This window comes from Aethalodelphis obliquidens, unplaced genomic scaffold, assembly GCF_003676395.1.
Source record: "Aethalodelphis obliquidens isolate GAN/ISIS:26980383/991018 unplaced genomic scaffold, ASM367639v1 scaffold6, whole genome shotgun sequence".
Classification (NCBI taxonomy): Eukaryota; Metazoa; Chordata; class Mammalia; order Artiodactyla; family Delphinidae; genus Aethalodelphis; species Aethalodelphis obliquidens.
In genome coordinates this window covers 66959611-66981292 of record NW_020837950.1, presented here as the reverse complement: position 1 = coordinate 66981292, position 21682 = coordinate 66959611, and positions in this window count along the sequence as shown.

Below are 21682 nucleotides of genomic sequence, written 5' to 3'. Positions count from 1 at the left end.
CTTTTGGTCCTTTCAACTGGTTAATAGTTTTACTAAAGTAGAATTTCAAGTAGATCCTTTTTGCCCTACAAAAATATCCCAAAACAACAAATTACAGTGTAGGTCTGGGTTTGATTTGTCCCATCATCTTTATACAAAGATTGATTTTAATGTATAAACAGTGGGAAGCCACAAATGAGACTTTACTGACTCAATTTGATAAATGCCATAACCTACTTTCCACTGTGTCTGCACTAATGATAACTGTGGTGGATGGTGTTTGGTAAATATAGAATTAATACCCAGTGAGTTCAGTATATAAAGTTAAGTATCAATGTACAGTTAACAAGAATTAGATGTTAGAAAATAGGAAGGTTTTTATTATTAAAAGATGTTTACTAGTACACAATTTCCCTAATGGGCTTATGGAGATAACAGGAGAAGTGAAGTTTCAAAGCCCGTGCTCAACTTACAGTTTCCTGTAAAATAGGCATTAATGCATAAAGATAAAGAAAAGGTATCTTTATTTTGAAGAAGCAGTTGAAAGTCCTTTTGTCTTTTGGGATTTTAAATAAATTGTTTTGAATTTGAGAGACTTTAAAAGAGGGCATAGACTTGAATATGCTTTCTACAGGAAGTATGTGCTCTAAAATGTTGAGAAACATTAATGTAGACAGCAAGACTATACAGAAACAGAAACAGGACAGTTTTTCAGAAGACAAGGTTTGGGGGTGAATGTGAGTTTAAGGCTGTTTCCACTAATCACTTTAGTCACACAATCATTCAAGTGAGACAACCAGTTTGACTGGCTTTTTGACCTTATTAGCATGGTGCTTGACCAAACTGATTCAAGAGTTCAGTTGAAATGGCAGGATCACAAACAGTCTTAGGCTCTGCAAATCTATCTATAGTTTCAAGTCAGTTGGACAGCGTTCACTGTGTGCAGAGGGTGTGTATATTGCACTAATTATTTTAAACCTTTTCTTCTCTCCTAAACCCGCTAGTCCTGCCCTTCCCCATTCCCTCTCAAGAGGTCACCTTGCTTCCTACTTCAGAGAGGAAATATACGAAAATTGTATAAATACATGCCACTTGCACAAATCGTAACTGCCAGTTACGGTCTCTTTTGATGAATACCCCTGACTTTCAGAGACCTCAATATGCTTATACCCTGATAAATTTATTTTTTATTGTTACTATTGTTATTGCTTTCATTTGAAACATGAAATGTGGATTTTACTCAGCAGAACATTCTTTTGAGGAAAAATATTCCAATATTTCCAAGATCATTCCACTAGAATAAAATTTTTCTTCTCTGAATCCAGTTCTCTTCTGAACTGTATGTCTTTATAATAGTTAAACATGGATCCAGTATTTTTTAAGTCTCCGACATAGTGATTGCATGACTGTAGAATGATATTAATAATTCTGTTTATTCTAATTTTTTGAACAAAAAAAGACAAAAAATTTAAAAAGAAAAATCATTTTGTAATTTCCTTATGCTAGATTCCTTAGTAGATAATTTAGCACCTATGTGAGGAATAAGGTTAAAAATGTAATAGGCACTCTCATGGATAAAACTTCTAAAATGCTAAATCCTAACCTTAAGGTTCTTGTTTCAATACAGAATAGGCTACAATCCCCAGTTGCTTTATGGAATAAATTGGTAGCTAATTCCACATTTGTGTGATTTCAGCATAATTTGGATTCATTCAGGGAAATACTTTTTCTCTATTCTTGATAGACAGTAATATGCAATGAAATCTATTTGAATATAACATATTAGTGTGATAGGATGGTTACAATCTATAATCTGAAAAATAAAATTGTAGCTACAGTCATAGCATCTTTGTTCTGAGCAAAGCCCGCCAGTTCTTGAATAAAGGGAACAATGGTGTTCATCAGATTATCCTAACAACACAAAATGAAACGGCCTCTTCTATGAAATTCGCTCTATAGAATTCACTCAGCCAATCAAAGACATATTTGTTTTGCATTTGAAAATGTTCATACTTTAATAGGAATGTCTCATGAATGGCATGAAAAGTAAATACTCATAAAAATGTTTACTGTCTTCATATTTGAATAAATCATACTATTCAATTAATGGAGGAAAAATAGGTCTGTCAACTTTGATTTAATCTCCGCCCTGTGTTTTTCAGAAGAAGAAAAGTCAATAAATTATAAACAGTAGAATTACTCACTAAATACTGAATTAAATAGAAAACTTCAACCATACGGGCTTCCCTGGTGGCGCAGTGCTTGAGAGTCTGCCTGCCAATGCAGGGGACACGGGTTCGTGCCCCGGTCTGGGAAGATCCCACATGCCGCGGAGCGGCTAGGCCCGTGAGCCATGGCCGCTGAGCCTGCATCCGGAGCCTGTGCTCTGCAACGGGAGAGGCCACAACAGTGAGAGGCCCGCGTACCGCAAATAACAAACAAAAAACTCAACCATAAACCAAAGCAAAATTTAAAAATATAAACAATATAGTAAATTTGAACTAAATAACAGCCAGTTTTATTCTATGCTTCACATCTTTAAAAAAGTTAATGAGGTTTATTTACTAATATGAGAAAGGAAAAAAAATTCCTTTTGCCTCTCTGTCCCTCAAACCCAGATAGTTCTCTTTATTCTTGGCCACTGACAAAAGTATGGTGGTGTTACCAGTAGCTTTCTGCCAGGAATACACTAACAGGCCCAGAACTAATACTTGGGGCCATGATATTTGGCTCTACCTCTGCTCATTACTCTCTGGGAATTAATTTACTTTTCTCTCCCACTTTCTCATTTGCGAATGAAGAATAAAAATGTCCAACTATCTGATTTGAAAGTACAGTAAAATATATATGAAAATATTTTTTTATAAAATGAAAACCATCAAAATCATGTAAGATAATCATAACAATTTGCTCTTTAAACTGAAATACAAAACACATGCTCTTGAAACATACCTTGAAATTGGGTAGAACATGCCTATTTCCACCTGCTTTATGTTACTGTTCAATATTGTTTCAGAACTATTCACCCAACAAATGCACAAGTAATGCCACTACATGTAGAACTGAAGCATTTTCCCCTTGTGCATTAATTAACATTAGTTTCCTCCATGCGAAGGGCGTTCCAAGTCAGTGTTCCCTAATATTATCATTAATGACCATACTCATTTTTTCACAATATGTGCACTTTCTTATAACTTTAGTAAAAGGAAATAAAGATTTCTGTCAAAGGAAGGCATCAGTTTATAATTAAATGTAAAATCCTAGGAGTCAGAGACACCCAAGTTAGAATAATGTCTCTACCTCTTACTAATTTTAAACAATGAAGTAGTTACTTAACTTCTGCAAGGCTCAGTTAAGCTATAAAATGTTGATAATAATACCTACGATGCAAGGTTTTGAAGATTAAGTACAAAAATGTATATAAAATTTTGATGCAAGGACCAATAAGTGTTAAGCATATAAAACTGGCATCTGTTAGTAATATGATCTGGTTTCATATTTCACAACTACTATCCTAAGCTGTGTAAACTTAGGTAATTTATCTAATCATTCATGTATAAAATGAAATATTGATTGGGTAAGTACATGTTAGCCATTTCTAGCTTCATGAATCCAAGAACCCCCATCTAACTCGGGATACCATTTTATAGTACCACCTTCTTCAATTAGAGGAGGGGTTCTGTCTCCATTTAATATATGAAGCAGACTCCCTGGCAGGGTTAATCACTTCCCTCAATTCATCTAGAACAGGGGTCTGAAAACTTTTTCTGTAAAGAGACATAATATTTTAGGCTTTGTGAGTCATAGGATCTCTGTTTCAGCTACTCAGCTGTGCTGTTGTAATGCAAAACCAGCAACAGACATTATGTACACCAGTGTTTAACAATACTTTATGTATGGACACTAATTTAAATTTTGTGTAATTTTAATGTGACACTAAGTATTGTTTTTAAATTTTTCTTCAAACACTTAAAAATACAAAAATCCTTTTTAGATCATTGGCCATACAAAACAAGTGTCAGGCTGGCTTTGGTCCATGAATTAAATGGTTAGTTGAGACTAAACCCCAGGTTTTAAAAGACAAAATTCTCTGCCAATAAGAACATTCCAAATTAATTGACTTTATTAAAAAATTTCTTTATCATAGAATATTTATATCTGGGGTCCATATTTCTTGAATTATATTATCACTGCCTAGATAGCAGATAAAAGACTAAAAAGTAGTTGCAAAATTATATTCTTCACTAAAGTTATAAAACAAACTAATAATTCTTTCTTTTGAGGGGCAACACTATTTTCAGAATGGCAAAGAAAAATAAGTGAAAAAATTGTATTGCCTTTCCATGTACATATATTTGGCTTAGTTTGATGCTGATTGTGGGGTCATATGCCAAAACTGCAGCAGGACCAAAATATTTGTAGACCTTGGGAAACCAGACAAACCACTGTTCATGTAAGATTCACGAAAAGGAAAACAAACTTCCTGATGACAGTGGTTAGCAAATTGCTTTCAGAAATGAAGGAAAAAGGGAGTAATGTAATTTTTTCAAATGGAAAGGCAAAATTCAGTCCTAATTAGTGACTGGGCTATAAGACACATGGTAATCTTTTGTGCCAGTGGCTTACTTACCTTGACATGTCTAATTTATTAAGGAAAGCTTTAGAAGGCATTTACAAATTAATGGATCACATTCTTTTGTCACTTTTTTGAGGTGGTTTTATGTTTGTTGCCATTTTTTTCTTATGTTTGTAGGGAGTTAAAAAGAAGAACCCACGCTAGGAGGGACGTCCTTTATCCTGCATTGAAACGGTATTGATATAATCCACAAAGCAAGACAGTAACCAGAAAAAGTTCGAATTTAGCCCCTTCCTTTGTATTCTTTTTACATTTAGACCAATTATATGTTCTCATACCTGTGATGGAATATCGAATCAAATTCAAGACATTGTATAGTAATGTTAGAAATATCTTCACACAAGTTTTGTCACACTGAAACCTATAGTTTGCTCCAGTCACTGGCTAAACTTCACCTTGATTGTACTAGACTGTGTGCCATTTTTAATTATTCCTCAGGGAAATATCCTTAGTTTGACAGTTGTTGTAAGGGAATATTGGCATAACTTTCTAACGTGTTAGTTGTTGGCTGCTTCTACCCGACATGGAAATTTGACATACAAAATAATTAAAATTCAGGCAAAATAATTGCTTAAAGGACTTCTTTAACTTAAAAGTGAATGATTTTTCTGATTCCTTTTGTGTATTCCATGCTTTTGTCCTTTGTATTTAACATTACTGGTATTACTACACCATTCGTAAATGAACCATTTCAGAAAATTGGCCCCTTTCTTATTGCATTTGGAGGATATTTATGTAATTGTACACAATGATTCTTGTAACACAGAACCTGATTTTCATCTGATTCTTGCTCTTGAGAGACAGTAAAAGAGGAAAAGGGAACAAGCCTTAGTCCTCAATCCTAAAATCCTCACCCACTTTTTATTTGACAAAACTTAGAGCCTGTCTTGGAAGTGAAATGCTATATGGAGTAATGAAATGGTGAAGTGATGCCAAAGTGTCAGAGGGCCTTGCAGGAGCTTCTGAAAGGCTAATGTGTTCCCACACAGGGATTAAGAGGCCAGCATCTGGACCCAAGAAACCTAGATTCAAATCCTAGCACTACCAATCCATACAATTTTATAAATGTTATTTAAGATCTCTAATTACTCACCTAAGAAACAACTGATCACCTAATCCATAGAAATTTTATGAGAATTATATATGTGATCATATATAATAGTATTTTGAAAGTTATAAGACAAAAAAACCCCTCGTCTTGCTGCTTCTTGGGATTTAACCAATAGAGACAGTTTAAAAATAGAAAATTAAATAAATGGCATTCAAAATATTAAATGGCCAAGTGTATATCTTATGAAATCGTAAATGCAACTGTTCCTTACATATAAAGCCTAAGCCTCCAATTCTCTCCCCAAATTGGTTTTGATCCCGGCCAGTGGTCTACAAATCTAACCTTATGGATGCTAAACTAAAGATCCTCTACAGTCTGGGCAGAGAAAGAAAGATTAGCAGTGGGTGGAAGGGTAGAGACAGGCAGGAGATGACAAATACTTGAAGACTGATAAAAAAGAAAAAGCCAGTAATGAGAGCCAACTGTGTCTGTGTGGAGGAAAGAGCAAAGCAACAGGAAACTGACACCCTCCAGAAGATATGGCTCAATATCAGTCCCTGTGTTAGCTGAAATGTACTTCCAACCTCGGGAAATAGAATGTCCTAGAGGAAAGATATACTGAGTTCCTTTTTTCTATGGTTTGAGGTAGGTAAACAATGGAAGAAAAAAAAGTATTCCTCAACTACAGGGAACAAATTTAATTAATTAATTACTTTTCATCCATTCCCTTTGGAGAGATTCGCCTTCTTGGTTCTGTAAATCTTTATGGAAAATTACTATCCTAGAATTTCTTTTCCTTTGTGATTCTATACTACCTGGCATTGCTAAAATAGAAAATAAATTATAAGAGAAGAAGGGGATCCAATATACATAAATATCTAAGTACTTTCCTGGAGGGAAACAAATAGCATTCTCCACCAGATCACTGGAATCAAAGTTAGGAGACATGTATTGGTGGGGGGTTGGCTCTGAGCATAAAAGTGCAACAAGAATCCTGATGCCAAGTTACCTGAAGGCAGTGGGAGTCTAGGCTGCTGAACTAATCTCAAGACAAGGAGTATAGTTTCTTTGGAGGATAGCTACCATCTTCCTGGCATGAGGTTGATGCCAGAAGACCTAGTGCATAGCTTGATTTCTAAGAATAAAGACTGGGAATAGGCTAACACAAAGAAACTTAATTGTGTTTGTCCTACAAAGAGTAAAGACCTCTTTGCTGTGGAGGTTGATGGCAGTTTGTGCTAGATCTCAGACCAGAAAGACATTATTACAAAGAGGACCAGCAATGGGTGTTGTTTGTGGAGGGCTAGAGTTCAACAGGGACACCACGTGACACCAAGGAGCAAAGGCAATAGAGGAAAGATCAGTGATTTTTACTCTTTAGGCAAATTGGGTCCAGTTTAAGTGTGGAAGTCATTCGGATCACCATTATGGATTCCATAACCCTCCAGCGTTTTGGAAAATCTGAAAAGCATACCAAGAATTAGATACTTGGATTCACCCTAATTTGATATGTGTAAGATTTATTATGTTTTTTTTGAAAAATAAGAGATCTGTAGAACTTGTACTCTGAATTTGCATAGTAGGCCATTCTTTACATAGCTTGACATATGTTAAGGACTTAAAATCTACTAATCCGTAAGTGTTATGTATAAAAAGAATCATTTTGGGGGGAAAGATTTTTAGTTGTGGGTCTCATGGAGAAAACAATAACTAGAGTATGAAAGTGGGCTCCAAGTATTACTTAAAACAACAGCAGTTAAAAACCTCATATTCTCAGGTTGGGACTAGGGTAATGTGAGGGAGACAGTTGCCTCAGGGTGGAAAATTCAAGGGGGCACAAAGTAAGTACATAATCAATGTAAATAATATTTAATGCGGTATTTAAAAAAATAAAAGTAATTCAAAACCCATAATAAAAAAATAGCAAAAATTTAAATAAAGACAGAATTTGACCCTGCACTTGCATAACTGTGCCTCACTCATCTAATCCCAGTGCTTGTTCCAATAAAACTTTATTTACAAAAAGAGATGACCAGACCACGAGCCACAGATTGCTGGTGATTTTTTAAAAGATATTGTATGAAAATATTACATATTTTGATTACTGAGTTTTCCTGTCCTCTTAAATATTGTGTCCCAAGGCAAAAACCTCTTTGAACTTAACTTCATTCCTGCTTGGAAAATATCAGATTTTTAAAATAAATATGAATAATTAAAGAAACATAAAACAAGAGAGAACCAAAGAAACCAAGACATAAAATCATAAACTAAAAGAATGAAAAAAAAAGATAAAATGTGATAAGAATTCAAAGGTAAACTAAGTGAAAAAAAAAAAATGAAGATCATGCAAAATAAAATTTCCCAAGGAAGGCCATGACTATTTTAAAGGGAAAAAGTAGATAATTATATCCTCAATCAAAATAAATATAATTGGGCATTCTCTCTGCATCTGTGTCAGAGCAGGCACCTCTGAGTTAAGAAGCTTTTCCATCATGGAGTCATCAGTATCAGAAATACTTGGGGGCTGGGGAGTGAGGGGTAAAAGAGAAGGAAGTCACCTCCTTCTTCATCTTTTCCTGAGGTTTTTCATGCAAAGTGGATATTTCTTCTTCAAAAATAGTAGCTTGACAATTGAAGAGATGAGTCTCCCATTCCTACCTCTCTCAAATGTTCAAAAATTAAAATTCAAAATTGTGTAAAACTCAGCTAATGCTGGCACTTTCCCCTAGCCCTGCTAAAAAGAAAATAAAAACAGATTGAGATGATTGAAGTGGAATTGTTTAAGACTTTACTCCTAAGTCTTGTCTTTGGTGTTACCTTGAAACCGCTAATACCAAGCACTTTGTAACAAGATCACCATCATTTAAATCCCTGCTTTATGACTTCTAGTATGTGATCTTGAAGAGGTTATTTATTTATTTATTTATTATTACTTTTTTTAATTTGTGGCCATCTATTGTTTTTATTTTATATTGGACTATAGTTGATTTACAATGTTGTATTAGTTTCAGTTGTAAAGCAAAGTGATTCAGTTATACATATACATATATCTGTTCTTTTTCAAATTCTTTTCCCATTTCAGTTGTTACATAATACTGAGCAGAGTTCCCTGTGCTATACAGTAGGTCCTTGTTGGTTATCCATTTTAAATATAGTAGTGTGTATATGTTCATCTTTAAACTCCCTTTTTTTCAGTTTACTCATCTCTAAAATGGGAATAATAGTACTTATATAAAGTTATAATTAATATTAAATGAATTAAAGCATGTAGAGCTTTTGCCTGTCACATAAGTAATTTCATAAATCACATTATGCTTATAATAAATTATTATGTTATTATCAACAAGACTCTTAAAATAGGAAATAAAATAATCATAACTGCAAAAATATATATACTTTTTATAGTATAAGAATGCTTTTGCAAATCACCAAGCAGTGGGCTAGGAATGGCTAAGTAGTAAAACCTTGAACAACTGTAGCCAGAGATGCTTAATAAAGATATATTTCTTTCTTATAGGAAGTCCATTTTGTAGCTTGTAAACAATTTGGATTTATTCTTTTTGCCCAAAGGAATGAAGCATAAAACACAAAGCCATTAAAGCAGTGTTGGCAGAAGACAGAACACAGAAGTATTAGAATTGATAGAGAAAAAGAGGAAAAAAAAATGTATTGAAGGCAGGCATTATACGTGGCAGTTTTTTTTTCCTTCAACCCCGAGTAAGAAAATATTCTACATTGTAACTAAACACACAGATGCACAAAAATCAACAGGTTTTCTTGAATAACACCTTTATTGCTTGTTTTCTCTGCTCTTCTCCTCTATACTTCTCTTTGTCTTCTATTCATCTTCTTTGCTACTCTAAAAGAAATTGTTTATCTAAACTGAACTAAAAACAAATGCATGAAGCCATTCTATGCAGTTGCAATAGTACCAACAGCACTATTTAAAGAAAGCAAACATGGCAGAAGATGTTATAATGGCATTTATGAAAGAAGAAAAAAAGGAAGGAAGGAAGGAAGGGAGGGAGGGTGGAAAGAAAGAAAAGAAAGAAAAAGAAAGAAGAAAAGAAAAGAAAAGAAAGAAAGGAAAGAAAAGAAGGAAGGAAGGGGGTGAGGAAGGAAGGGATGGAGGGAGGGAGGGAGGGAGGAAGGAAGGAAGGAAGGAAGGAAGGAAGGAAGGAAGGAAGGGGGAAGAGAGGGGAGAGGAGAGGAGGAAAGAAATCACCAGAATTTGAACAATGTAAGAAGAAAAATACAAATTGGAGTAAAGCAATGGTATTTCCTAGATTCTAACATGATGTGATATATGATATCTTTGCCAATTCCATAGGTAGGAGAAATTTAAAACTAATATCCAAATAGATACCTACATGAGTTATATTGTGTTTTATGTAATTATATTTAACTTCTACTTAGAGATTTTCATTACATATTAAATATTGAATAATTCATGTCATAAAGCCATGTGTGAAAGTCGAATGTCATTATCAGTGACACCTTGACAAATCATTAAACACAAATTACAAGGGGATGTCAGAAGACTATATCAGGCAAGACTCTGATGCCGAGTTGAAAGACAAGTAGGATTCTTTTATACTGCTGGTTCTCAAACTTTAATAAGCACCAAAATCACCTGCAGGGTTTGTTAAAATAGATCACTAGGCTCTACCCCTAGAGTTTCTGGTTTAGTAGGTCTGGAATGGGGTTTAATTGCTTTGCATTTCTAACAAGTTCTCCATTATTCTGATGCTGCTCTTTCCAGGACCAAACTGAGAACCACCGTCTTAAACAATGATTTATTCACAACAGGCAACCCGTGAAATTTCAATGTGCATGCTCACATTCTCTTTTCACATTGTTGCTATGAGTTAGGGACTGTTTTTACTTATAAATGAGAACAGAGAGACACAGTCCTATGACTTAAACAAAACAGTACAGCTAATAAATGTAAAATCTTAACTGAAACCCTGATTTCCTGAAACCAAATTGTATAATCTTTCTACTATTTTAAACTGCATAGAAGGGGGAGTGATTCCCAGCTTAGGGCACTGAAGAGGGAAGAGAGAAAATCTCATATGGTGAATTATCTAGGAAATCAAAAAGAAACTAATTATAGGCTTGATAAGCAGCATCAGGAAAACAATTGAAATTGAATGGAATTGAATTTGTAATTATCAGTTTTGCACTGTTTATCAACTTCTTTGAGCAATAAATTAAATGTCACCATGGGCTGCTGCTCCTTCCAACAGATCTATGCCCTTTTGGATTAGAATCAGAATCTCAAATTACTAGCAGAACCTTTATACATATCTATTGTATCTATCACTGATGGGTACATAAAAATTAACTTTATATGGTTTTTTTGTATTTAAATCAGAAGATAATACTACTGTAGTATAAAAACATTATTTTAAACACTGACATTTTGAAAAAAATCATGACAGAGATTTAAAAAGAAATGGGGCACTTTACATACCTTAAGTTTTAACATCTATTTCTCAATATGTATCAAAATTAATAAAAATTAAATTTTGTTGGCACGCACAGTTATAAAATTATAAAAATAATTCTGGTTTTGGCTTTTAGTCACATTAATTCAGATTCTTCATCAGCTGGCAGTGCAATTTAGAAAGGCTGGATTATACATAGTTCTGATTATGTTACTACAAAGGTTGCACTCTTAATCAATGTAAATGAAGTTACGGCCAGAGGTATTTTCTAAATTGTTCTGCCATTTAGTGAGTAGACATAGCCAATCTCCTGTGAAAATCTGCAAAACCAAAACAGTGGGCATCTGTTCTTCCGGAATAGACTGAAATGCCACTATCACAGCATTAGGAACACACAATTCAGTATTAGGCAAATGGATTTTGGACACTCTCCAAGGGATTTTATTACTATCAACACCAGAAGTTCCATTCATTGCACTGTTTCACCCATCAGGACTTTGAGAATAGTATTGTATTCAAACTTTCTTGTTCCTTTAAGTGAATAATTTTATAGCAACTACAGAAATATTTTTCATTTCCTTTATAGGGGGTAAAGGGGAAGGGAGTTGCCTCTGCTGGTTATAGCTATAAACATCTATCACTAGGGACAGATTGTCAATGTTTCTGACTCTTTGCATGGTGCATTTTTGTAGATATAATTATATCACAATAAATTTAATTAAAAATTTAAAATGTATATCAAATTCTAGACAGACTTCTGAAGTCGCCAACTTTCTACTTATTGAAACAAATAAGTGTGACTGTGTGAGAAGTTGTGAAATTAAAATTTAAAAGTGTGTAAATAAAATAGTTTCATGAATCAGCACTAGGCTGCCCAATTTGGTAGTCACTAGCCAAAAGTGGCTATCAAAACCTTGAAATGTGAATATTCCTTATTGATATTCTGTGGGTGTAAAGATACACACCAGGTTTCTAAGACCTTATGTGAGAAAAACAATTGTAGGTATTTCATTAATATCACTTTATATAGATTTCACATTTAACTCATATTTTGGATATATTAGGTAAATTAAATTATATCATTCAATCAGTATTCAATATTATTCATATTCAATATATCAAAAAGATATTGTATGTATTATTTCATCTGTTTCCTTTGGATTTTATTTGGATTACCATTTGCCTTGTATTTTTAACCAAGCAACTAGCTATACATTTAGAAAACGGTAAATAATCCCACTAAAAATATAGCAGTGCTATTCCCAAATACACAAAAGGTCCTGAAATACTTACAGAAATTATATTTTAAGGTAGTATTTCCTAAAGTGTTTGTTAATAATCAGGGCATCAGGAGATTTTGCTTAAAATGTAATTTTTAGGAAATGAGTTTGGGAGATGTTAGATTAAACAACTTTTAAAAGGTTGCTAAACAACATGTCTTATAAGGATTTTATCAAGCTAGTGTGTTCTGTGAATATTTAGAGAAGGCTCCTTAATGTATTCCTTTTTTCCTTGACACAAGTCAGAAGTGTCCTACTTAAGATTTTCTGCAATAAGCATGATTCCCTACAACAAACTAGATATCTGAGTTATTTCAGAATAGGTATCTCATATATATATATATATATATATATATATATATATATATATGAATTCACATTCAGAAGGTCTAGAACTACTTCGGTAATGACTTGGATGAATACTAATCAATGACTTCATTGAATTCCTATGCTTTTCTTTTCTGCTCAGATTATCCTCCAAATGCCAAAACAGCTTTGTAAGAAATAAGAATATTAGGGGCTTCCCTGGTGGCTCAGTGGTTGAGAGTCTGCCTGCCGATTCAGGGGACATGGGTTCGTGCCCCGGTACGGGAAGATCCCACATGCCGTGGGGCGGCTGGCCCATGAGCCATGGCCGCTGAGCCTGCGCGTACCGAAAAAAAAAAAAAAAGAACATTAGGGAATGACTTCAAGTTTATTGCATGTCTTTGGATCCCAGATGTTTATATCTAACCAGAAACACTTTTTAATTTCTAAAAGAGATTAAATATCATCTCTGAGAATTTTAAAGATCATTTTTGTATGTTCTCAAATTATAAAATACACAAGGAAATTAACTTTCTCTAAATAATGATATTTCCACTTAGGTCACATATTTCTACAAACTATCAATGAGAAATTACCTTCTGAAGGACTTTATAATTAAAGTATACACTTAGAAGACAGTTTGAAAATATATTTCTGTTGTGCTAATATAGTACTAGTAAAATTGCACTTAATGAACAATGTAAGTAAAATTATAAGTAATAAAAATATAAGTAAAAAATATTTTATGACTTGAAGGTAATCATGTTTAACATACATACAACTAGGATTGTTTACATATAACAACTCAAAGAGAAGTGTCATGGATATCAGCATAAATTCACAATCTATAGAGCTCGGAGAAATAATATAACAATTCCTAACTTACTATGAATTATTTTAATTCTAAACAGCCATTCAGCTGATTAATTCATAAAGTCTCAGAGGCCTACTCCTGTCTGGGTGTTTGTAAAAACATAATAATCCCAAAATAATCTTTAAAGGGAGTGACACTGAGAATAAATTGCTGATATTGTTACTGTGTCACTAGCCACTTAGGAGATACTAAAATCCTGGTAATTTCTTTATATTTGCCAGATTTTATAAATCTTTCTGTGGAAATATTTTGGAATCATTATATCTTGAAAGGATAAGTAGAAAGGCAATATAAATTCTAAGGCCAGATTGATGAGATTTGAATCCCAGGTATACAATTTACTAACTCTATAATTTTAAGAAATTGTCTCAATATTTCTGTGCCTCAGTTTCTTAATCTATAAAACAATAATTGTAATAGTGCATTCTTGGGAAATTATTGGAGAATTAAATAACAAGAAAAGAATAGAAAGCACTTAAAATGTTGCCTGTTTTTTTTAAAATTAGGAACTATTATTTTACAATTATTAAAAGCAATCTGATTAATGATCAACATCTTCCTAAACTTGTTTCATATACTTTATAGTGTGCAGAGCCTCACTTTCAGATCTATATGTATAGTTTTATTGTTAAATGATATATAACAAAAACTATGTTAAATATTCATTATTTTCCCAAGCCAAATGTTGCAATACATAGCAAAAAGACAAATTTAAAAATGTAAGACATCACTTTCTTTGGCAATGGTGCTGTGAAAGAATACCAGCGACAAAGGATTCTTTCTCCTACTTCCCATGGAGGAGTGGTTCTGTTTCCCCTCCTTTTGAAATTGGACTGGTCTGGGACTACTTTGACAAATATGGCAGAAGTAGCATCATGCTAGTCTCAGAATTAGTCTCTAAGAACCACCACATATATTGTAAATAGTCAGCCATTCTGCAGAGGAGATCATGAGAGAGACCCTAAGATGTATGGAGAAACGAAGAACCCTACTTATGCTCAGCCTTCTAGCCTTGCCACCAAGGCACCAGGCATGTGAGTGAAGCTCAGCTGGGTCCTTCAGACCAGTCCAGATGCCAGCTGAATACCACTGACTCTAGACAATGCAACATTGAAAAGAAGAATCACCTGGCTGAAATCTGCCCAAATTCCTGACCCTCCAAAATGTGAAATATACAATCGTGGCTCTTTTAAAGCACTAAGCTTTGGTGTAGTTGGTTAAACAATAACAAATAATCAAAATAAGTTTTGTGTTGTCTTGTTTTAGTAGCCTAATTGGTCCAGGTAGTAGGATCTAGATATATATTAGAGAAACTAAAGTACAAATTAAGGCAAGAATTTATAATCTACGAAAAGATGGTCCCAGTTGGACTGCATGCTGTGAAAGATAGTAAAATACATAATAATAATAAGTTCAGTTTAAGATTGAGACAATCTTAAAATTCTAGTACCTTAAAAAATATCACAGAGTATATAAAAATGAGAAAATTTTATTTCTTTTTAATTTACCTATAAATATGTATCATTTTAATACTGTATATTATCTCATAAGCAATGTAAGATGTTCAGGTAATCTTTATAAAATTTAAATCAATTAAGACTTGTAATGAAAATATGAAAAAATAACCTTACAATCTAAATATTATATAAATATGTTTGTCCTGCATGCTCATAATAGTGATAATATATTTCTTAAAAATTCTTTTTTTTGTCCATGAAATAATCATAAAAATAGATAATATCTTGGAACAGATATAAATACATATTTTTCAAATGTATCAAATATTTTATAATTATCAAAGTCACATTATTATGAACTTTAAAAACTTTTTTAAAAAACTTTTTAAACTTTAAAAAAAACTTTTTAAAGTGTTGTACAGAGGAAATGATCAATACATTTCTAAAGGTCTACAGTTAATTCAATTTTTTTGGTGATTAGTAGCATAAAATATTCAGAAGGAATTTTGCCATTAAAAATCTACACCTGGGCTTCCCTGGTGGCGCAGTGGTTGAGAGTCCGCCTGCCGATGCAGGGGACATGGGTTCGTGCCCTGGTCCGGGAAGATCCCACATGCCGCGGAGCGGCTGGGCCCGTGAGCCATGGCCGCTGGGCCTGCGTGTCCGGAGCCTGTGCTCCGCAACGGGAGAGGCCACAGCAGTGAGAGGCCCGCGTACTGCAAAAAAAAAAAAAAAAAAAAAAAAAAAATCTACATCTGCTTATTTCATATCTTTTTTTACATCTTTATTAGAGTATAATTGCTTTAAAATGTGTTAGTTGCTGCTGTATAACAAAGTGAATCAGTTATACACATACATATATCCCCATATCTCCTCTCCCTTGCATCTCCCTCCCACCCCCCTTTCCCACCCCTCTATGTGGTAACAGAGCACTGAGCCGATCTCCCTGTGTTATGCAGCTGCTTCCCACTAGCTATCTATTTTACATTTGGTAGTGTATATATGTCCATGCCACTCTCTTACTTCGTCCCACCTTACCCTTCCCCCTCCCTGTTTCCTCAAGTCCATTCTCTACATCTGTGTCTTTATTCCTGTCCTGCCCCTAGTTTCTTCATAACCATTTTTTTTTTTTTTTTAGATTCTATATATGTATGTCTTAGCATACGGTATTTTTTTTCTCATTCTGACTTACTTCACTCTGTATGACAGACTCTAGGTCCATCCATCTCACTACAAATAACTCAATTTCGTTTCTTTTTATGGCTGAGTAGTATTCCATTGTATATATGTGCCACATTTTCTTTATCCATTCATCTGTCGATGGACAATTAGGTTGCTTCATGTCCTGGCTGTTGTAAAATAGATCTGCAGTGAACATTGTGGTACATGACTCTTTTTGAATTATGGTTTTCTCAGGGTATATGCCCAGTAGTGGGATTGCTGGGTCATATGGTAGCTCTATTTTTAGGTTTTTAAGGAACCTCCGTACTTTTCTCCATAGTGGCTGTATCAATTTAGATTCCCACCAACAGGGCAAGAGGGTTCCCATTTCTCCACACTCTCTCCAGTATTTATTGTTTGTAGATTTTTTGATGATGGCCATTCTGACCAGTGTGAGGTGATACCTCATTGTGGTTTTGATTTGCATTTCTCTAATGATTAGTGATGTTGAGCATTCTTTCATGTGTTTCTTGGCAATCTGTATATCTTCATTGGAGAAATGACAGTTTAGGTCTTCTGCCCATTTTTGGATTGGGTTGTTTGTTTTTTTTGATATTGAGCTGCATGAGCTGCTTGTATATTTTGGAGATTAATCCTTTGTCAGTTGCTTCATTCGCAAATATTTTCTCCCATTCTGAGGGTTGTCTTTTCATCTTGTTTATGGTTTCCTTTGCTGTGCAAAAGCTTTAAAGTTTCATTAGGTCCCATTTGTTTATTTTGGTTTTTATTTCTATTTCTATAGGAGGTGGGTCAAAAAGGATCTTGCTATGATTTATGTCATAGAGTACTCTGCCTGTGTTTTGCTCTAAGAGTTTTATAGTGTCTGGCCTTACATTTAGGTCTTTAATCCATTTTGAGTTTATTTTTTTGTATGGTGTTAGGGAGTGTTCTAATTTCATTCTTTTACATGTAGTTGTCCAGTTTTCCCAGCACCACTTATTGAAGAGGCTGTCTTTTCTCCATTGTATATTCTTGCCTTCTTTATCAAAGATAAGGTGACCATATGGGCATGGGTTTATCTCTGGGCTTTCGATCCTGTTGCATTGATCTATATTTCTGTTTTTGTGCCAGTACCATGCTGTCTTCATTACCATAGCTTTGTAGTATAGTCAGAAGTCAGGGAGCCTGATTCCTCCAGCTCTGTTTTTCTTTCTCATGCATGCTTTGGCTATTTGGGGTCTTCTGTGTTTCCATACAAATTGTGAAATTATTTATTCTAGTTCTGTGAAAAATGCCCTTGGTAGTTTGATAGGAATTGCATTGAATCTGTAGACTGCTTTGGGTAGTATAGTCATTTCCACAGTATTGATTCTTCCAATCCAAGAACATGGAATATGTCTCCATCTGTTTGTATCACCTTTGATTTCTTTCATCAGTGTCTTATAGGTTTCTGCATACAGGTCGTTTGTCTCCTTAGGTAGGTTTATTCCTAGGTGTTTTATTCTTTCTGTTGCAATGGTAAATGGGAGTGTTTCCTTAATTTCTCTTTCAGATTTTTCATCACTAGTGTATAGGAACACGAGAGATTTCTGTGCATTAATTTTGTATCCTGCTACTTTACTAAGTTCATTTAATAGCTCTAGTAGTTTTCTGGTAGCACCTTTAGGATTCTCTATGCATACTATCAGGTCATCTGCAAAGAGTGACAATTTTACTCCTTCTTTTCCAATTTGGATTCCTTTTATTTCTTTTTCTTCTCTCATCACTGTCGCTAAAAGTTCAAAACTATGTTGAATAAGAGTGGTGAGAGTTGGCACCCTTGTCCTGTTCCTGATCTTAGGGGAAATGGTTTCAGTTTTTCACCATTGAGAATGATGTTTGCTGTGGGTTTGTCATATATGGCCCTTATTATGTTGAGGTAGGTTCTTTTTATGCCCACATTCTGGAGAGTTTTTATCATAAATGGGTGTTGAATTTTGTCAGAGGCTCTTTCTGCATCTGTTGAGATGATCATATAGTTTTTATCCTTCAATTTATTAATATGGTGTATCACATTGATTGATTTGTGTATATTGAAGAATCCTTTCATTCTTGGGATAAACCTCACTTGGTCATGGTGTATGATCCTTTTAATGTGCTGGTGGATTCTGTTTGCTAGTATTTTGTTAAGGAGTTTTGCATCTATGTTCATCAGTGATATTGGCCTATAGTTTTCTTTTTTTGTGACATCTTTGTTTGGTTTTGGTATCAGGGTGATGGTGGCCTCCTAGAATGAGAATGGGAGTGTTCCTCCCTCTGCTATATTTTGGAAGAGTTTGAGAAGCATAGGTGTTAGCTCTTCTCTAAATGTTTGTTAGAATTCACCTGTGAAGCCATCTGGTCCTGGGCTTTTGTTTCTTAGAAGATTTTTAATCTTAGTTTCAATTTGAGTGCTTGTGATTGGTCTGTTTACATTTTCTATTTCTTCCTGGTTCAGTCTCGGAATGTTGTGCTTTACTAAGAATTTGTCCATTTCTTTAAGGTTGTCCATTTTATTGGCATATAGTTGCTTGTAGCAGTCTCTCATGATCCTTTGTATTTCTGCAGTGTCAGTTGTTACTTCTCCTTTTTCATTTCTAATTCTGTTGATTTGAGTCTTCCTTTTTTTTTCTTGATGAGTCTGGCTAATGGTTTATCCATTTTGTTTATCTTCTTAAAGAACCAGCTTTTAGTTCTATTGTTCTTTGCTATCATTTTCTTCATTTCTTTTTCATTTATTTCTGATCTGATCTTTATGATTTCTTTCCTTCTGCTAGCTTTGGGGGGTTTTTTGTTCTTCTTTCTCTAATTGCTTTAGGTGTAAGGTTAGGTTGTTTATTTGAGATGTTTCTTAAGGTAGGATTGTATTGCTATGAACTTCCCTCGTAGAACTGCTTTGGCTGTATCCCATAAGTTTTGAGTCATCATGTTTTCATTGTCATTTGTTTCTAGGTATTTTTTGATTTCTTCTTTGATTTCTTCAGCAATCTCTTGGTTATTTAGTAATGTATTGTTTAACCTCCATGCCTTTGTGTTTTTTACAGATTTTTTCCTGTAATTGATATCTAGTCTCATAGCATTGTGGTCAGAAAAGATACTTGATACGATTTCAATTTTCTTAAATTTACCGAGGCTTGACTTGTGACCCAAGATATGATCTATCCTGGAGAATATTCCTTGTGCACTTGAGAAGAAAGAGTATTCAGTTGTTTTTGGATGAAATGTCTTATAAATATCAGTTAAGTCCATTTTGTTTAATGTATTGTTTAAACCTTGTGTTTGCTTATTTATTTTCATTTTGGTTGATCTGTCCATTGATGAAAGTGGGGTGTTAAAGTCCCCTACTATAATTACATTACTGTCAATTTCCCCTTTCATGGCTGTTAGCATTTGCCTTATGTATTGTGGTGCTCCTATGTTGGGTGCATAAATATTTACAATTGTTATATCTTCTTCTTGTATTGATCACTTGATCATGTAGCGTCCTTCTTTGTCTTGTAATAGTCTTTATTTTAAAGTCTGTTTTGTCTGATATGAGTATTGCTACTCCAGCTTTCTTTTGATTTCCATTTGCATGGAATATCTTTTTCCATCCCCTCACTTTCAGTCTATATGTGTCCCTAGGTCTCGAGTGAGTCTTTTGTAGACAGCATATATATGAGTCTTGTTTTTCTGTCCATTCAGCCAGTCTGTGTCTTTTGGTTGGAGCATTTAATCCCTTTACATTCAAGGTGATTATCAATATGTATGTTCCTATTACCATTTTTTAAATTGTTTTGGGTTTGTTACTATAGGTCTTTTCCTTCTGTTGTGTTTCCTGCTTAGAGAAGTTCCTTTGGCATTTGTTGTAAAGCTGGTTGGGTGGTGCTGAATTCTGTTAGCTTTTCTTTTCTGTAAAGGTTTTAATTTCTCCATCAAATCTGAATGAGATCCTTGCTGGGTAGAATAATCTTGGTTGTAGGTTTTTCCCTTTCATCACTTTAAATATGTCCTGACACTTCCCTCTGGCTTGCAGAATTTCTGCTGAAAGATCAGCTGATTCCTTTGTATGTTATTTGTTGCTTTTCCCTTGCTGCTTTTAATATTTGTTCTTTGTATTTAATTTTTGATAGTTTGATTAATATGTGTCTTGACATGTTTCTCCTTGGGTTTATCCTGTATGGGACTCTCTGTGCTTCCTGGACTTGTTTGCCTATTTTCTTTTGTATGTTAGCGAAATTTTCAAGTATAATGTCTTTAAATCTCTTCTCTTTTTCACACCCTTGTTTTTCTCTTATACTTTTGGGATCCCTATATTTCAAATGTTGGTGCATTTAATGTTGTCCCAGAGGTCTCTGAGGCTGTCCTCAATTCTTTTCATTCTTTTTTTTTTATCCTGCTCTGTGGCAGTTATTTCCACTATTCTATCTTCCAGGTCACTTATCTGTTCTTGTGCCTCAGTTATTCTGATATTGATTCCTTCTAGAGTATTTTTAATTTCATTCATTTTGTTGTTCATCATTGTTTGTTTGCTCTTTAGTTTTTTTGGGTCCTTGTTAAACATTTTTTGTATTTTCTCCATTCTACTTCCGAGTTTTTGGATAATCTTTACTATCATTACTCTGAATTCTTTTTCAGGTAAACTGCCTATTTCCTCTTCATTTGTTTGGTCTGGTGGATTTCTACGTTGCTCCTTCATCTGCTGCATATTTCTCTGTCTTCTCATTTTGTTTAACTTACTGTGTTTGGGGTGTCCTTTTTGCAGGCTGCAGCTTCCTAGTTCCTCTTACGTCTGGTGTTGGTGTCTGCCCCCAGTGGGTGAGGTTGGTTCAGTGGCCTGTGTAGGCTTCCTGGTGAGGGGGACTGGTTCTCGTGCTCTGGTGGGTGGGGCTGGATCTTGTCCCTCTGCTGGGCCGGGCTGCATCCAGTGGTGTGTTTTGGGGTGTTTGTGAAATTAGTATGACTTTAGGCAGCCTTTCTTCTAATGGGTGGGGTTGTGTTCCTGTTTTTCTAGTTGTTTGGCATGGGGTGTCTGGCACTGGAGCTTGCTGGCTGTTTGGAGCTGGGTCTTACTAGTGTTGAGGCAGATATCTCTGGGAGAGCTCTCGCCGATTAATATTACATGGGCCCAGGAGGTCTCTGGTGGTCCAACGTCCTGTGCTCGGCTCTCCCACCTCAGAGTCTCAGGCCCAACACCCGGCTGCAGCACTAAGACCCTGCCAGCCACATGGCTTGGAAGAAAAGGAAGAAGAAGAAAAAAAAAAGAACAGACAGAACCGCAAGGCAAATGGTAAAAGCAAAACTGAACAGACAACATCACACAAAGAAACATATACACACACACAAAAAGTGAAAGAAAAAAAAAGGAAGAGAGCAACCAAACGAATAAACAAACCCACAAATAAAAACAATCACTAAAAACTAAACTAAGATAAACATAAAACCAAACCGAATCAACCTTAGAAAGCACACCCCAAGTATACAGTTGCCC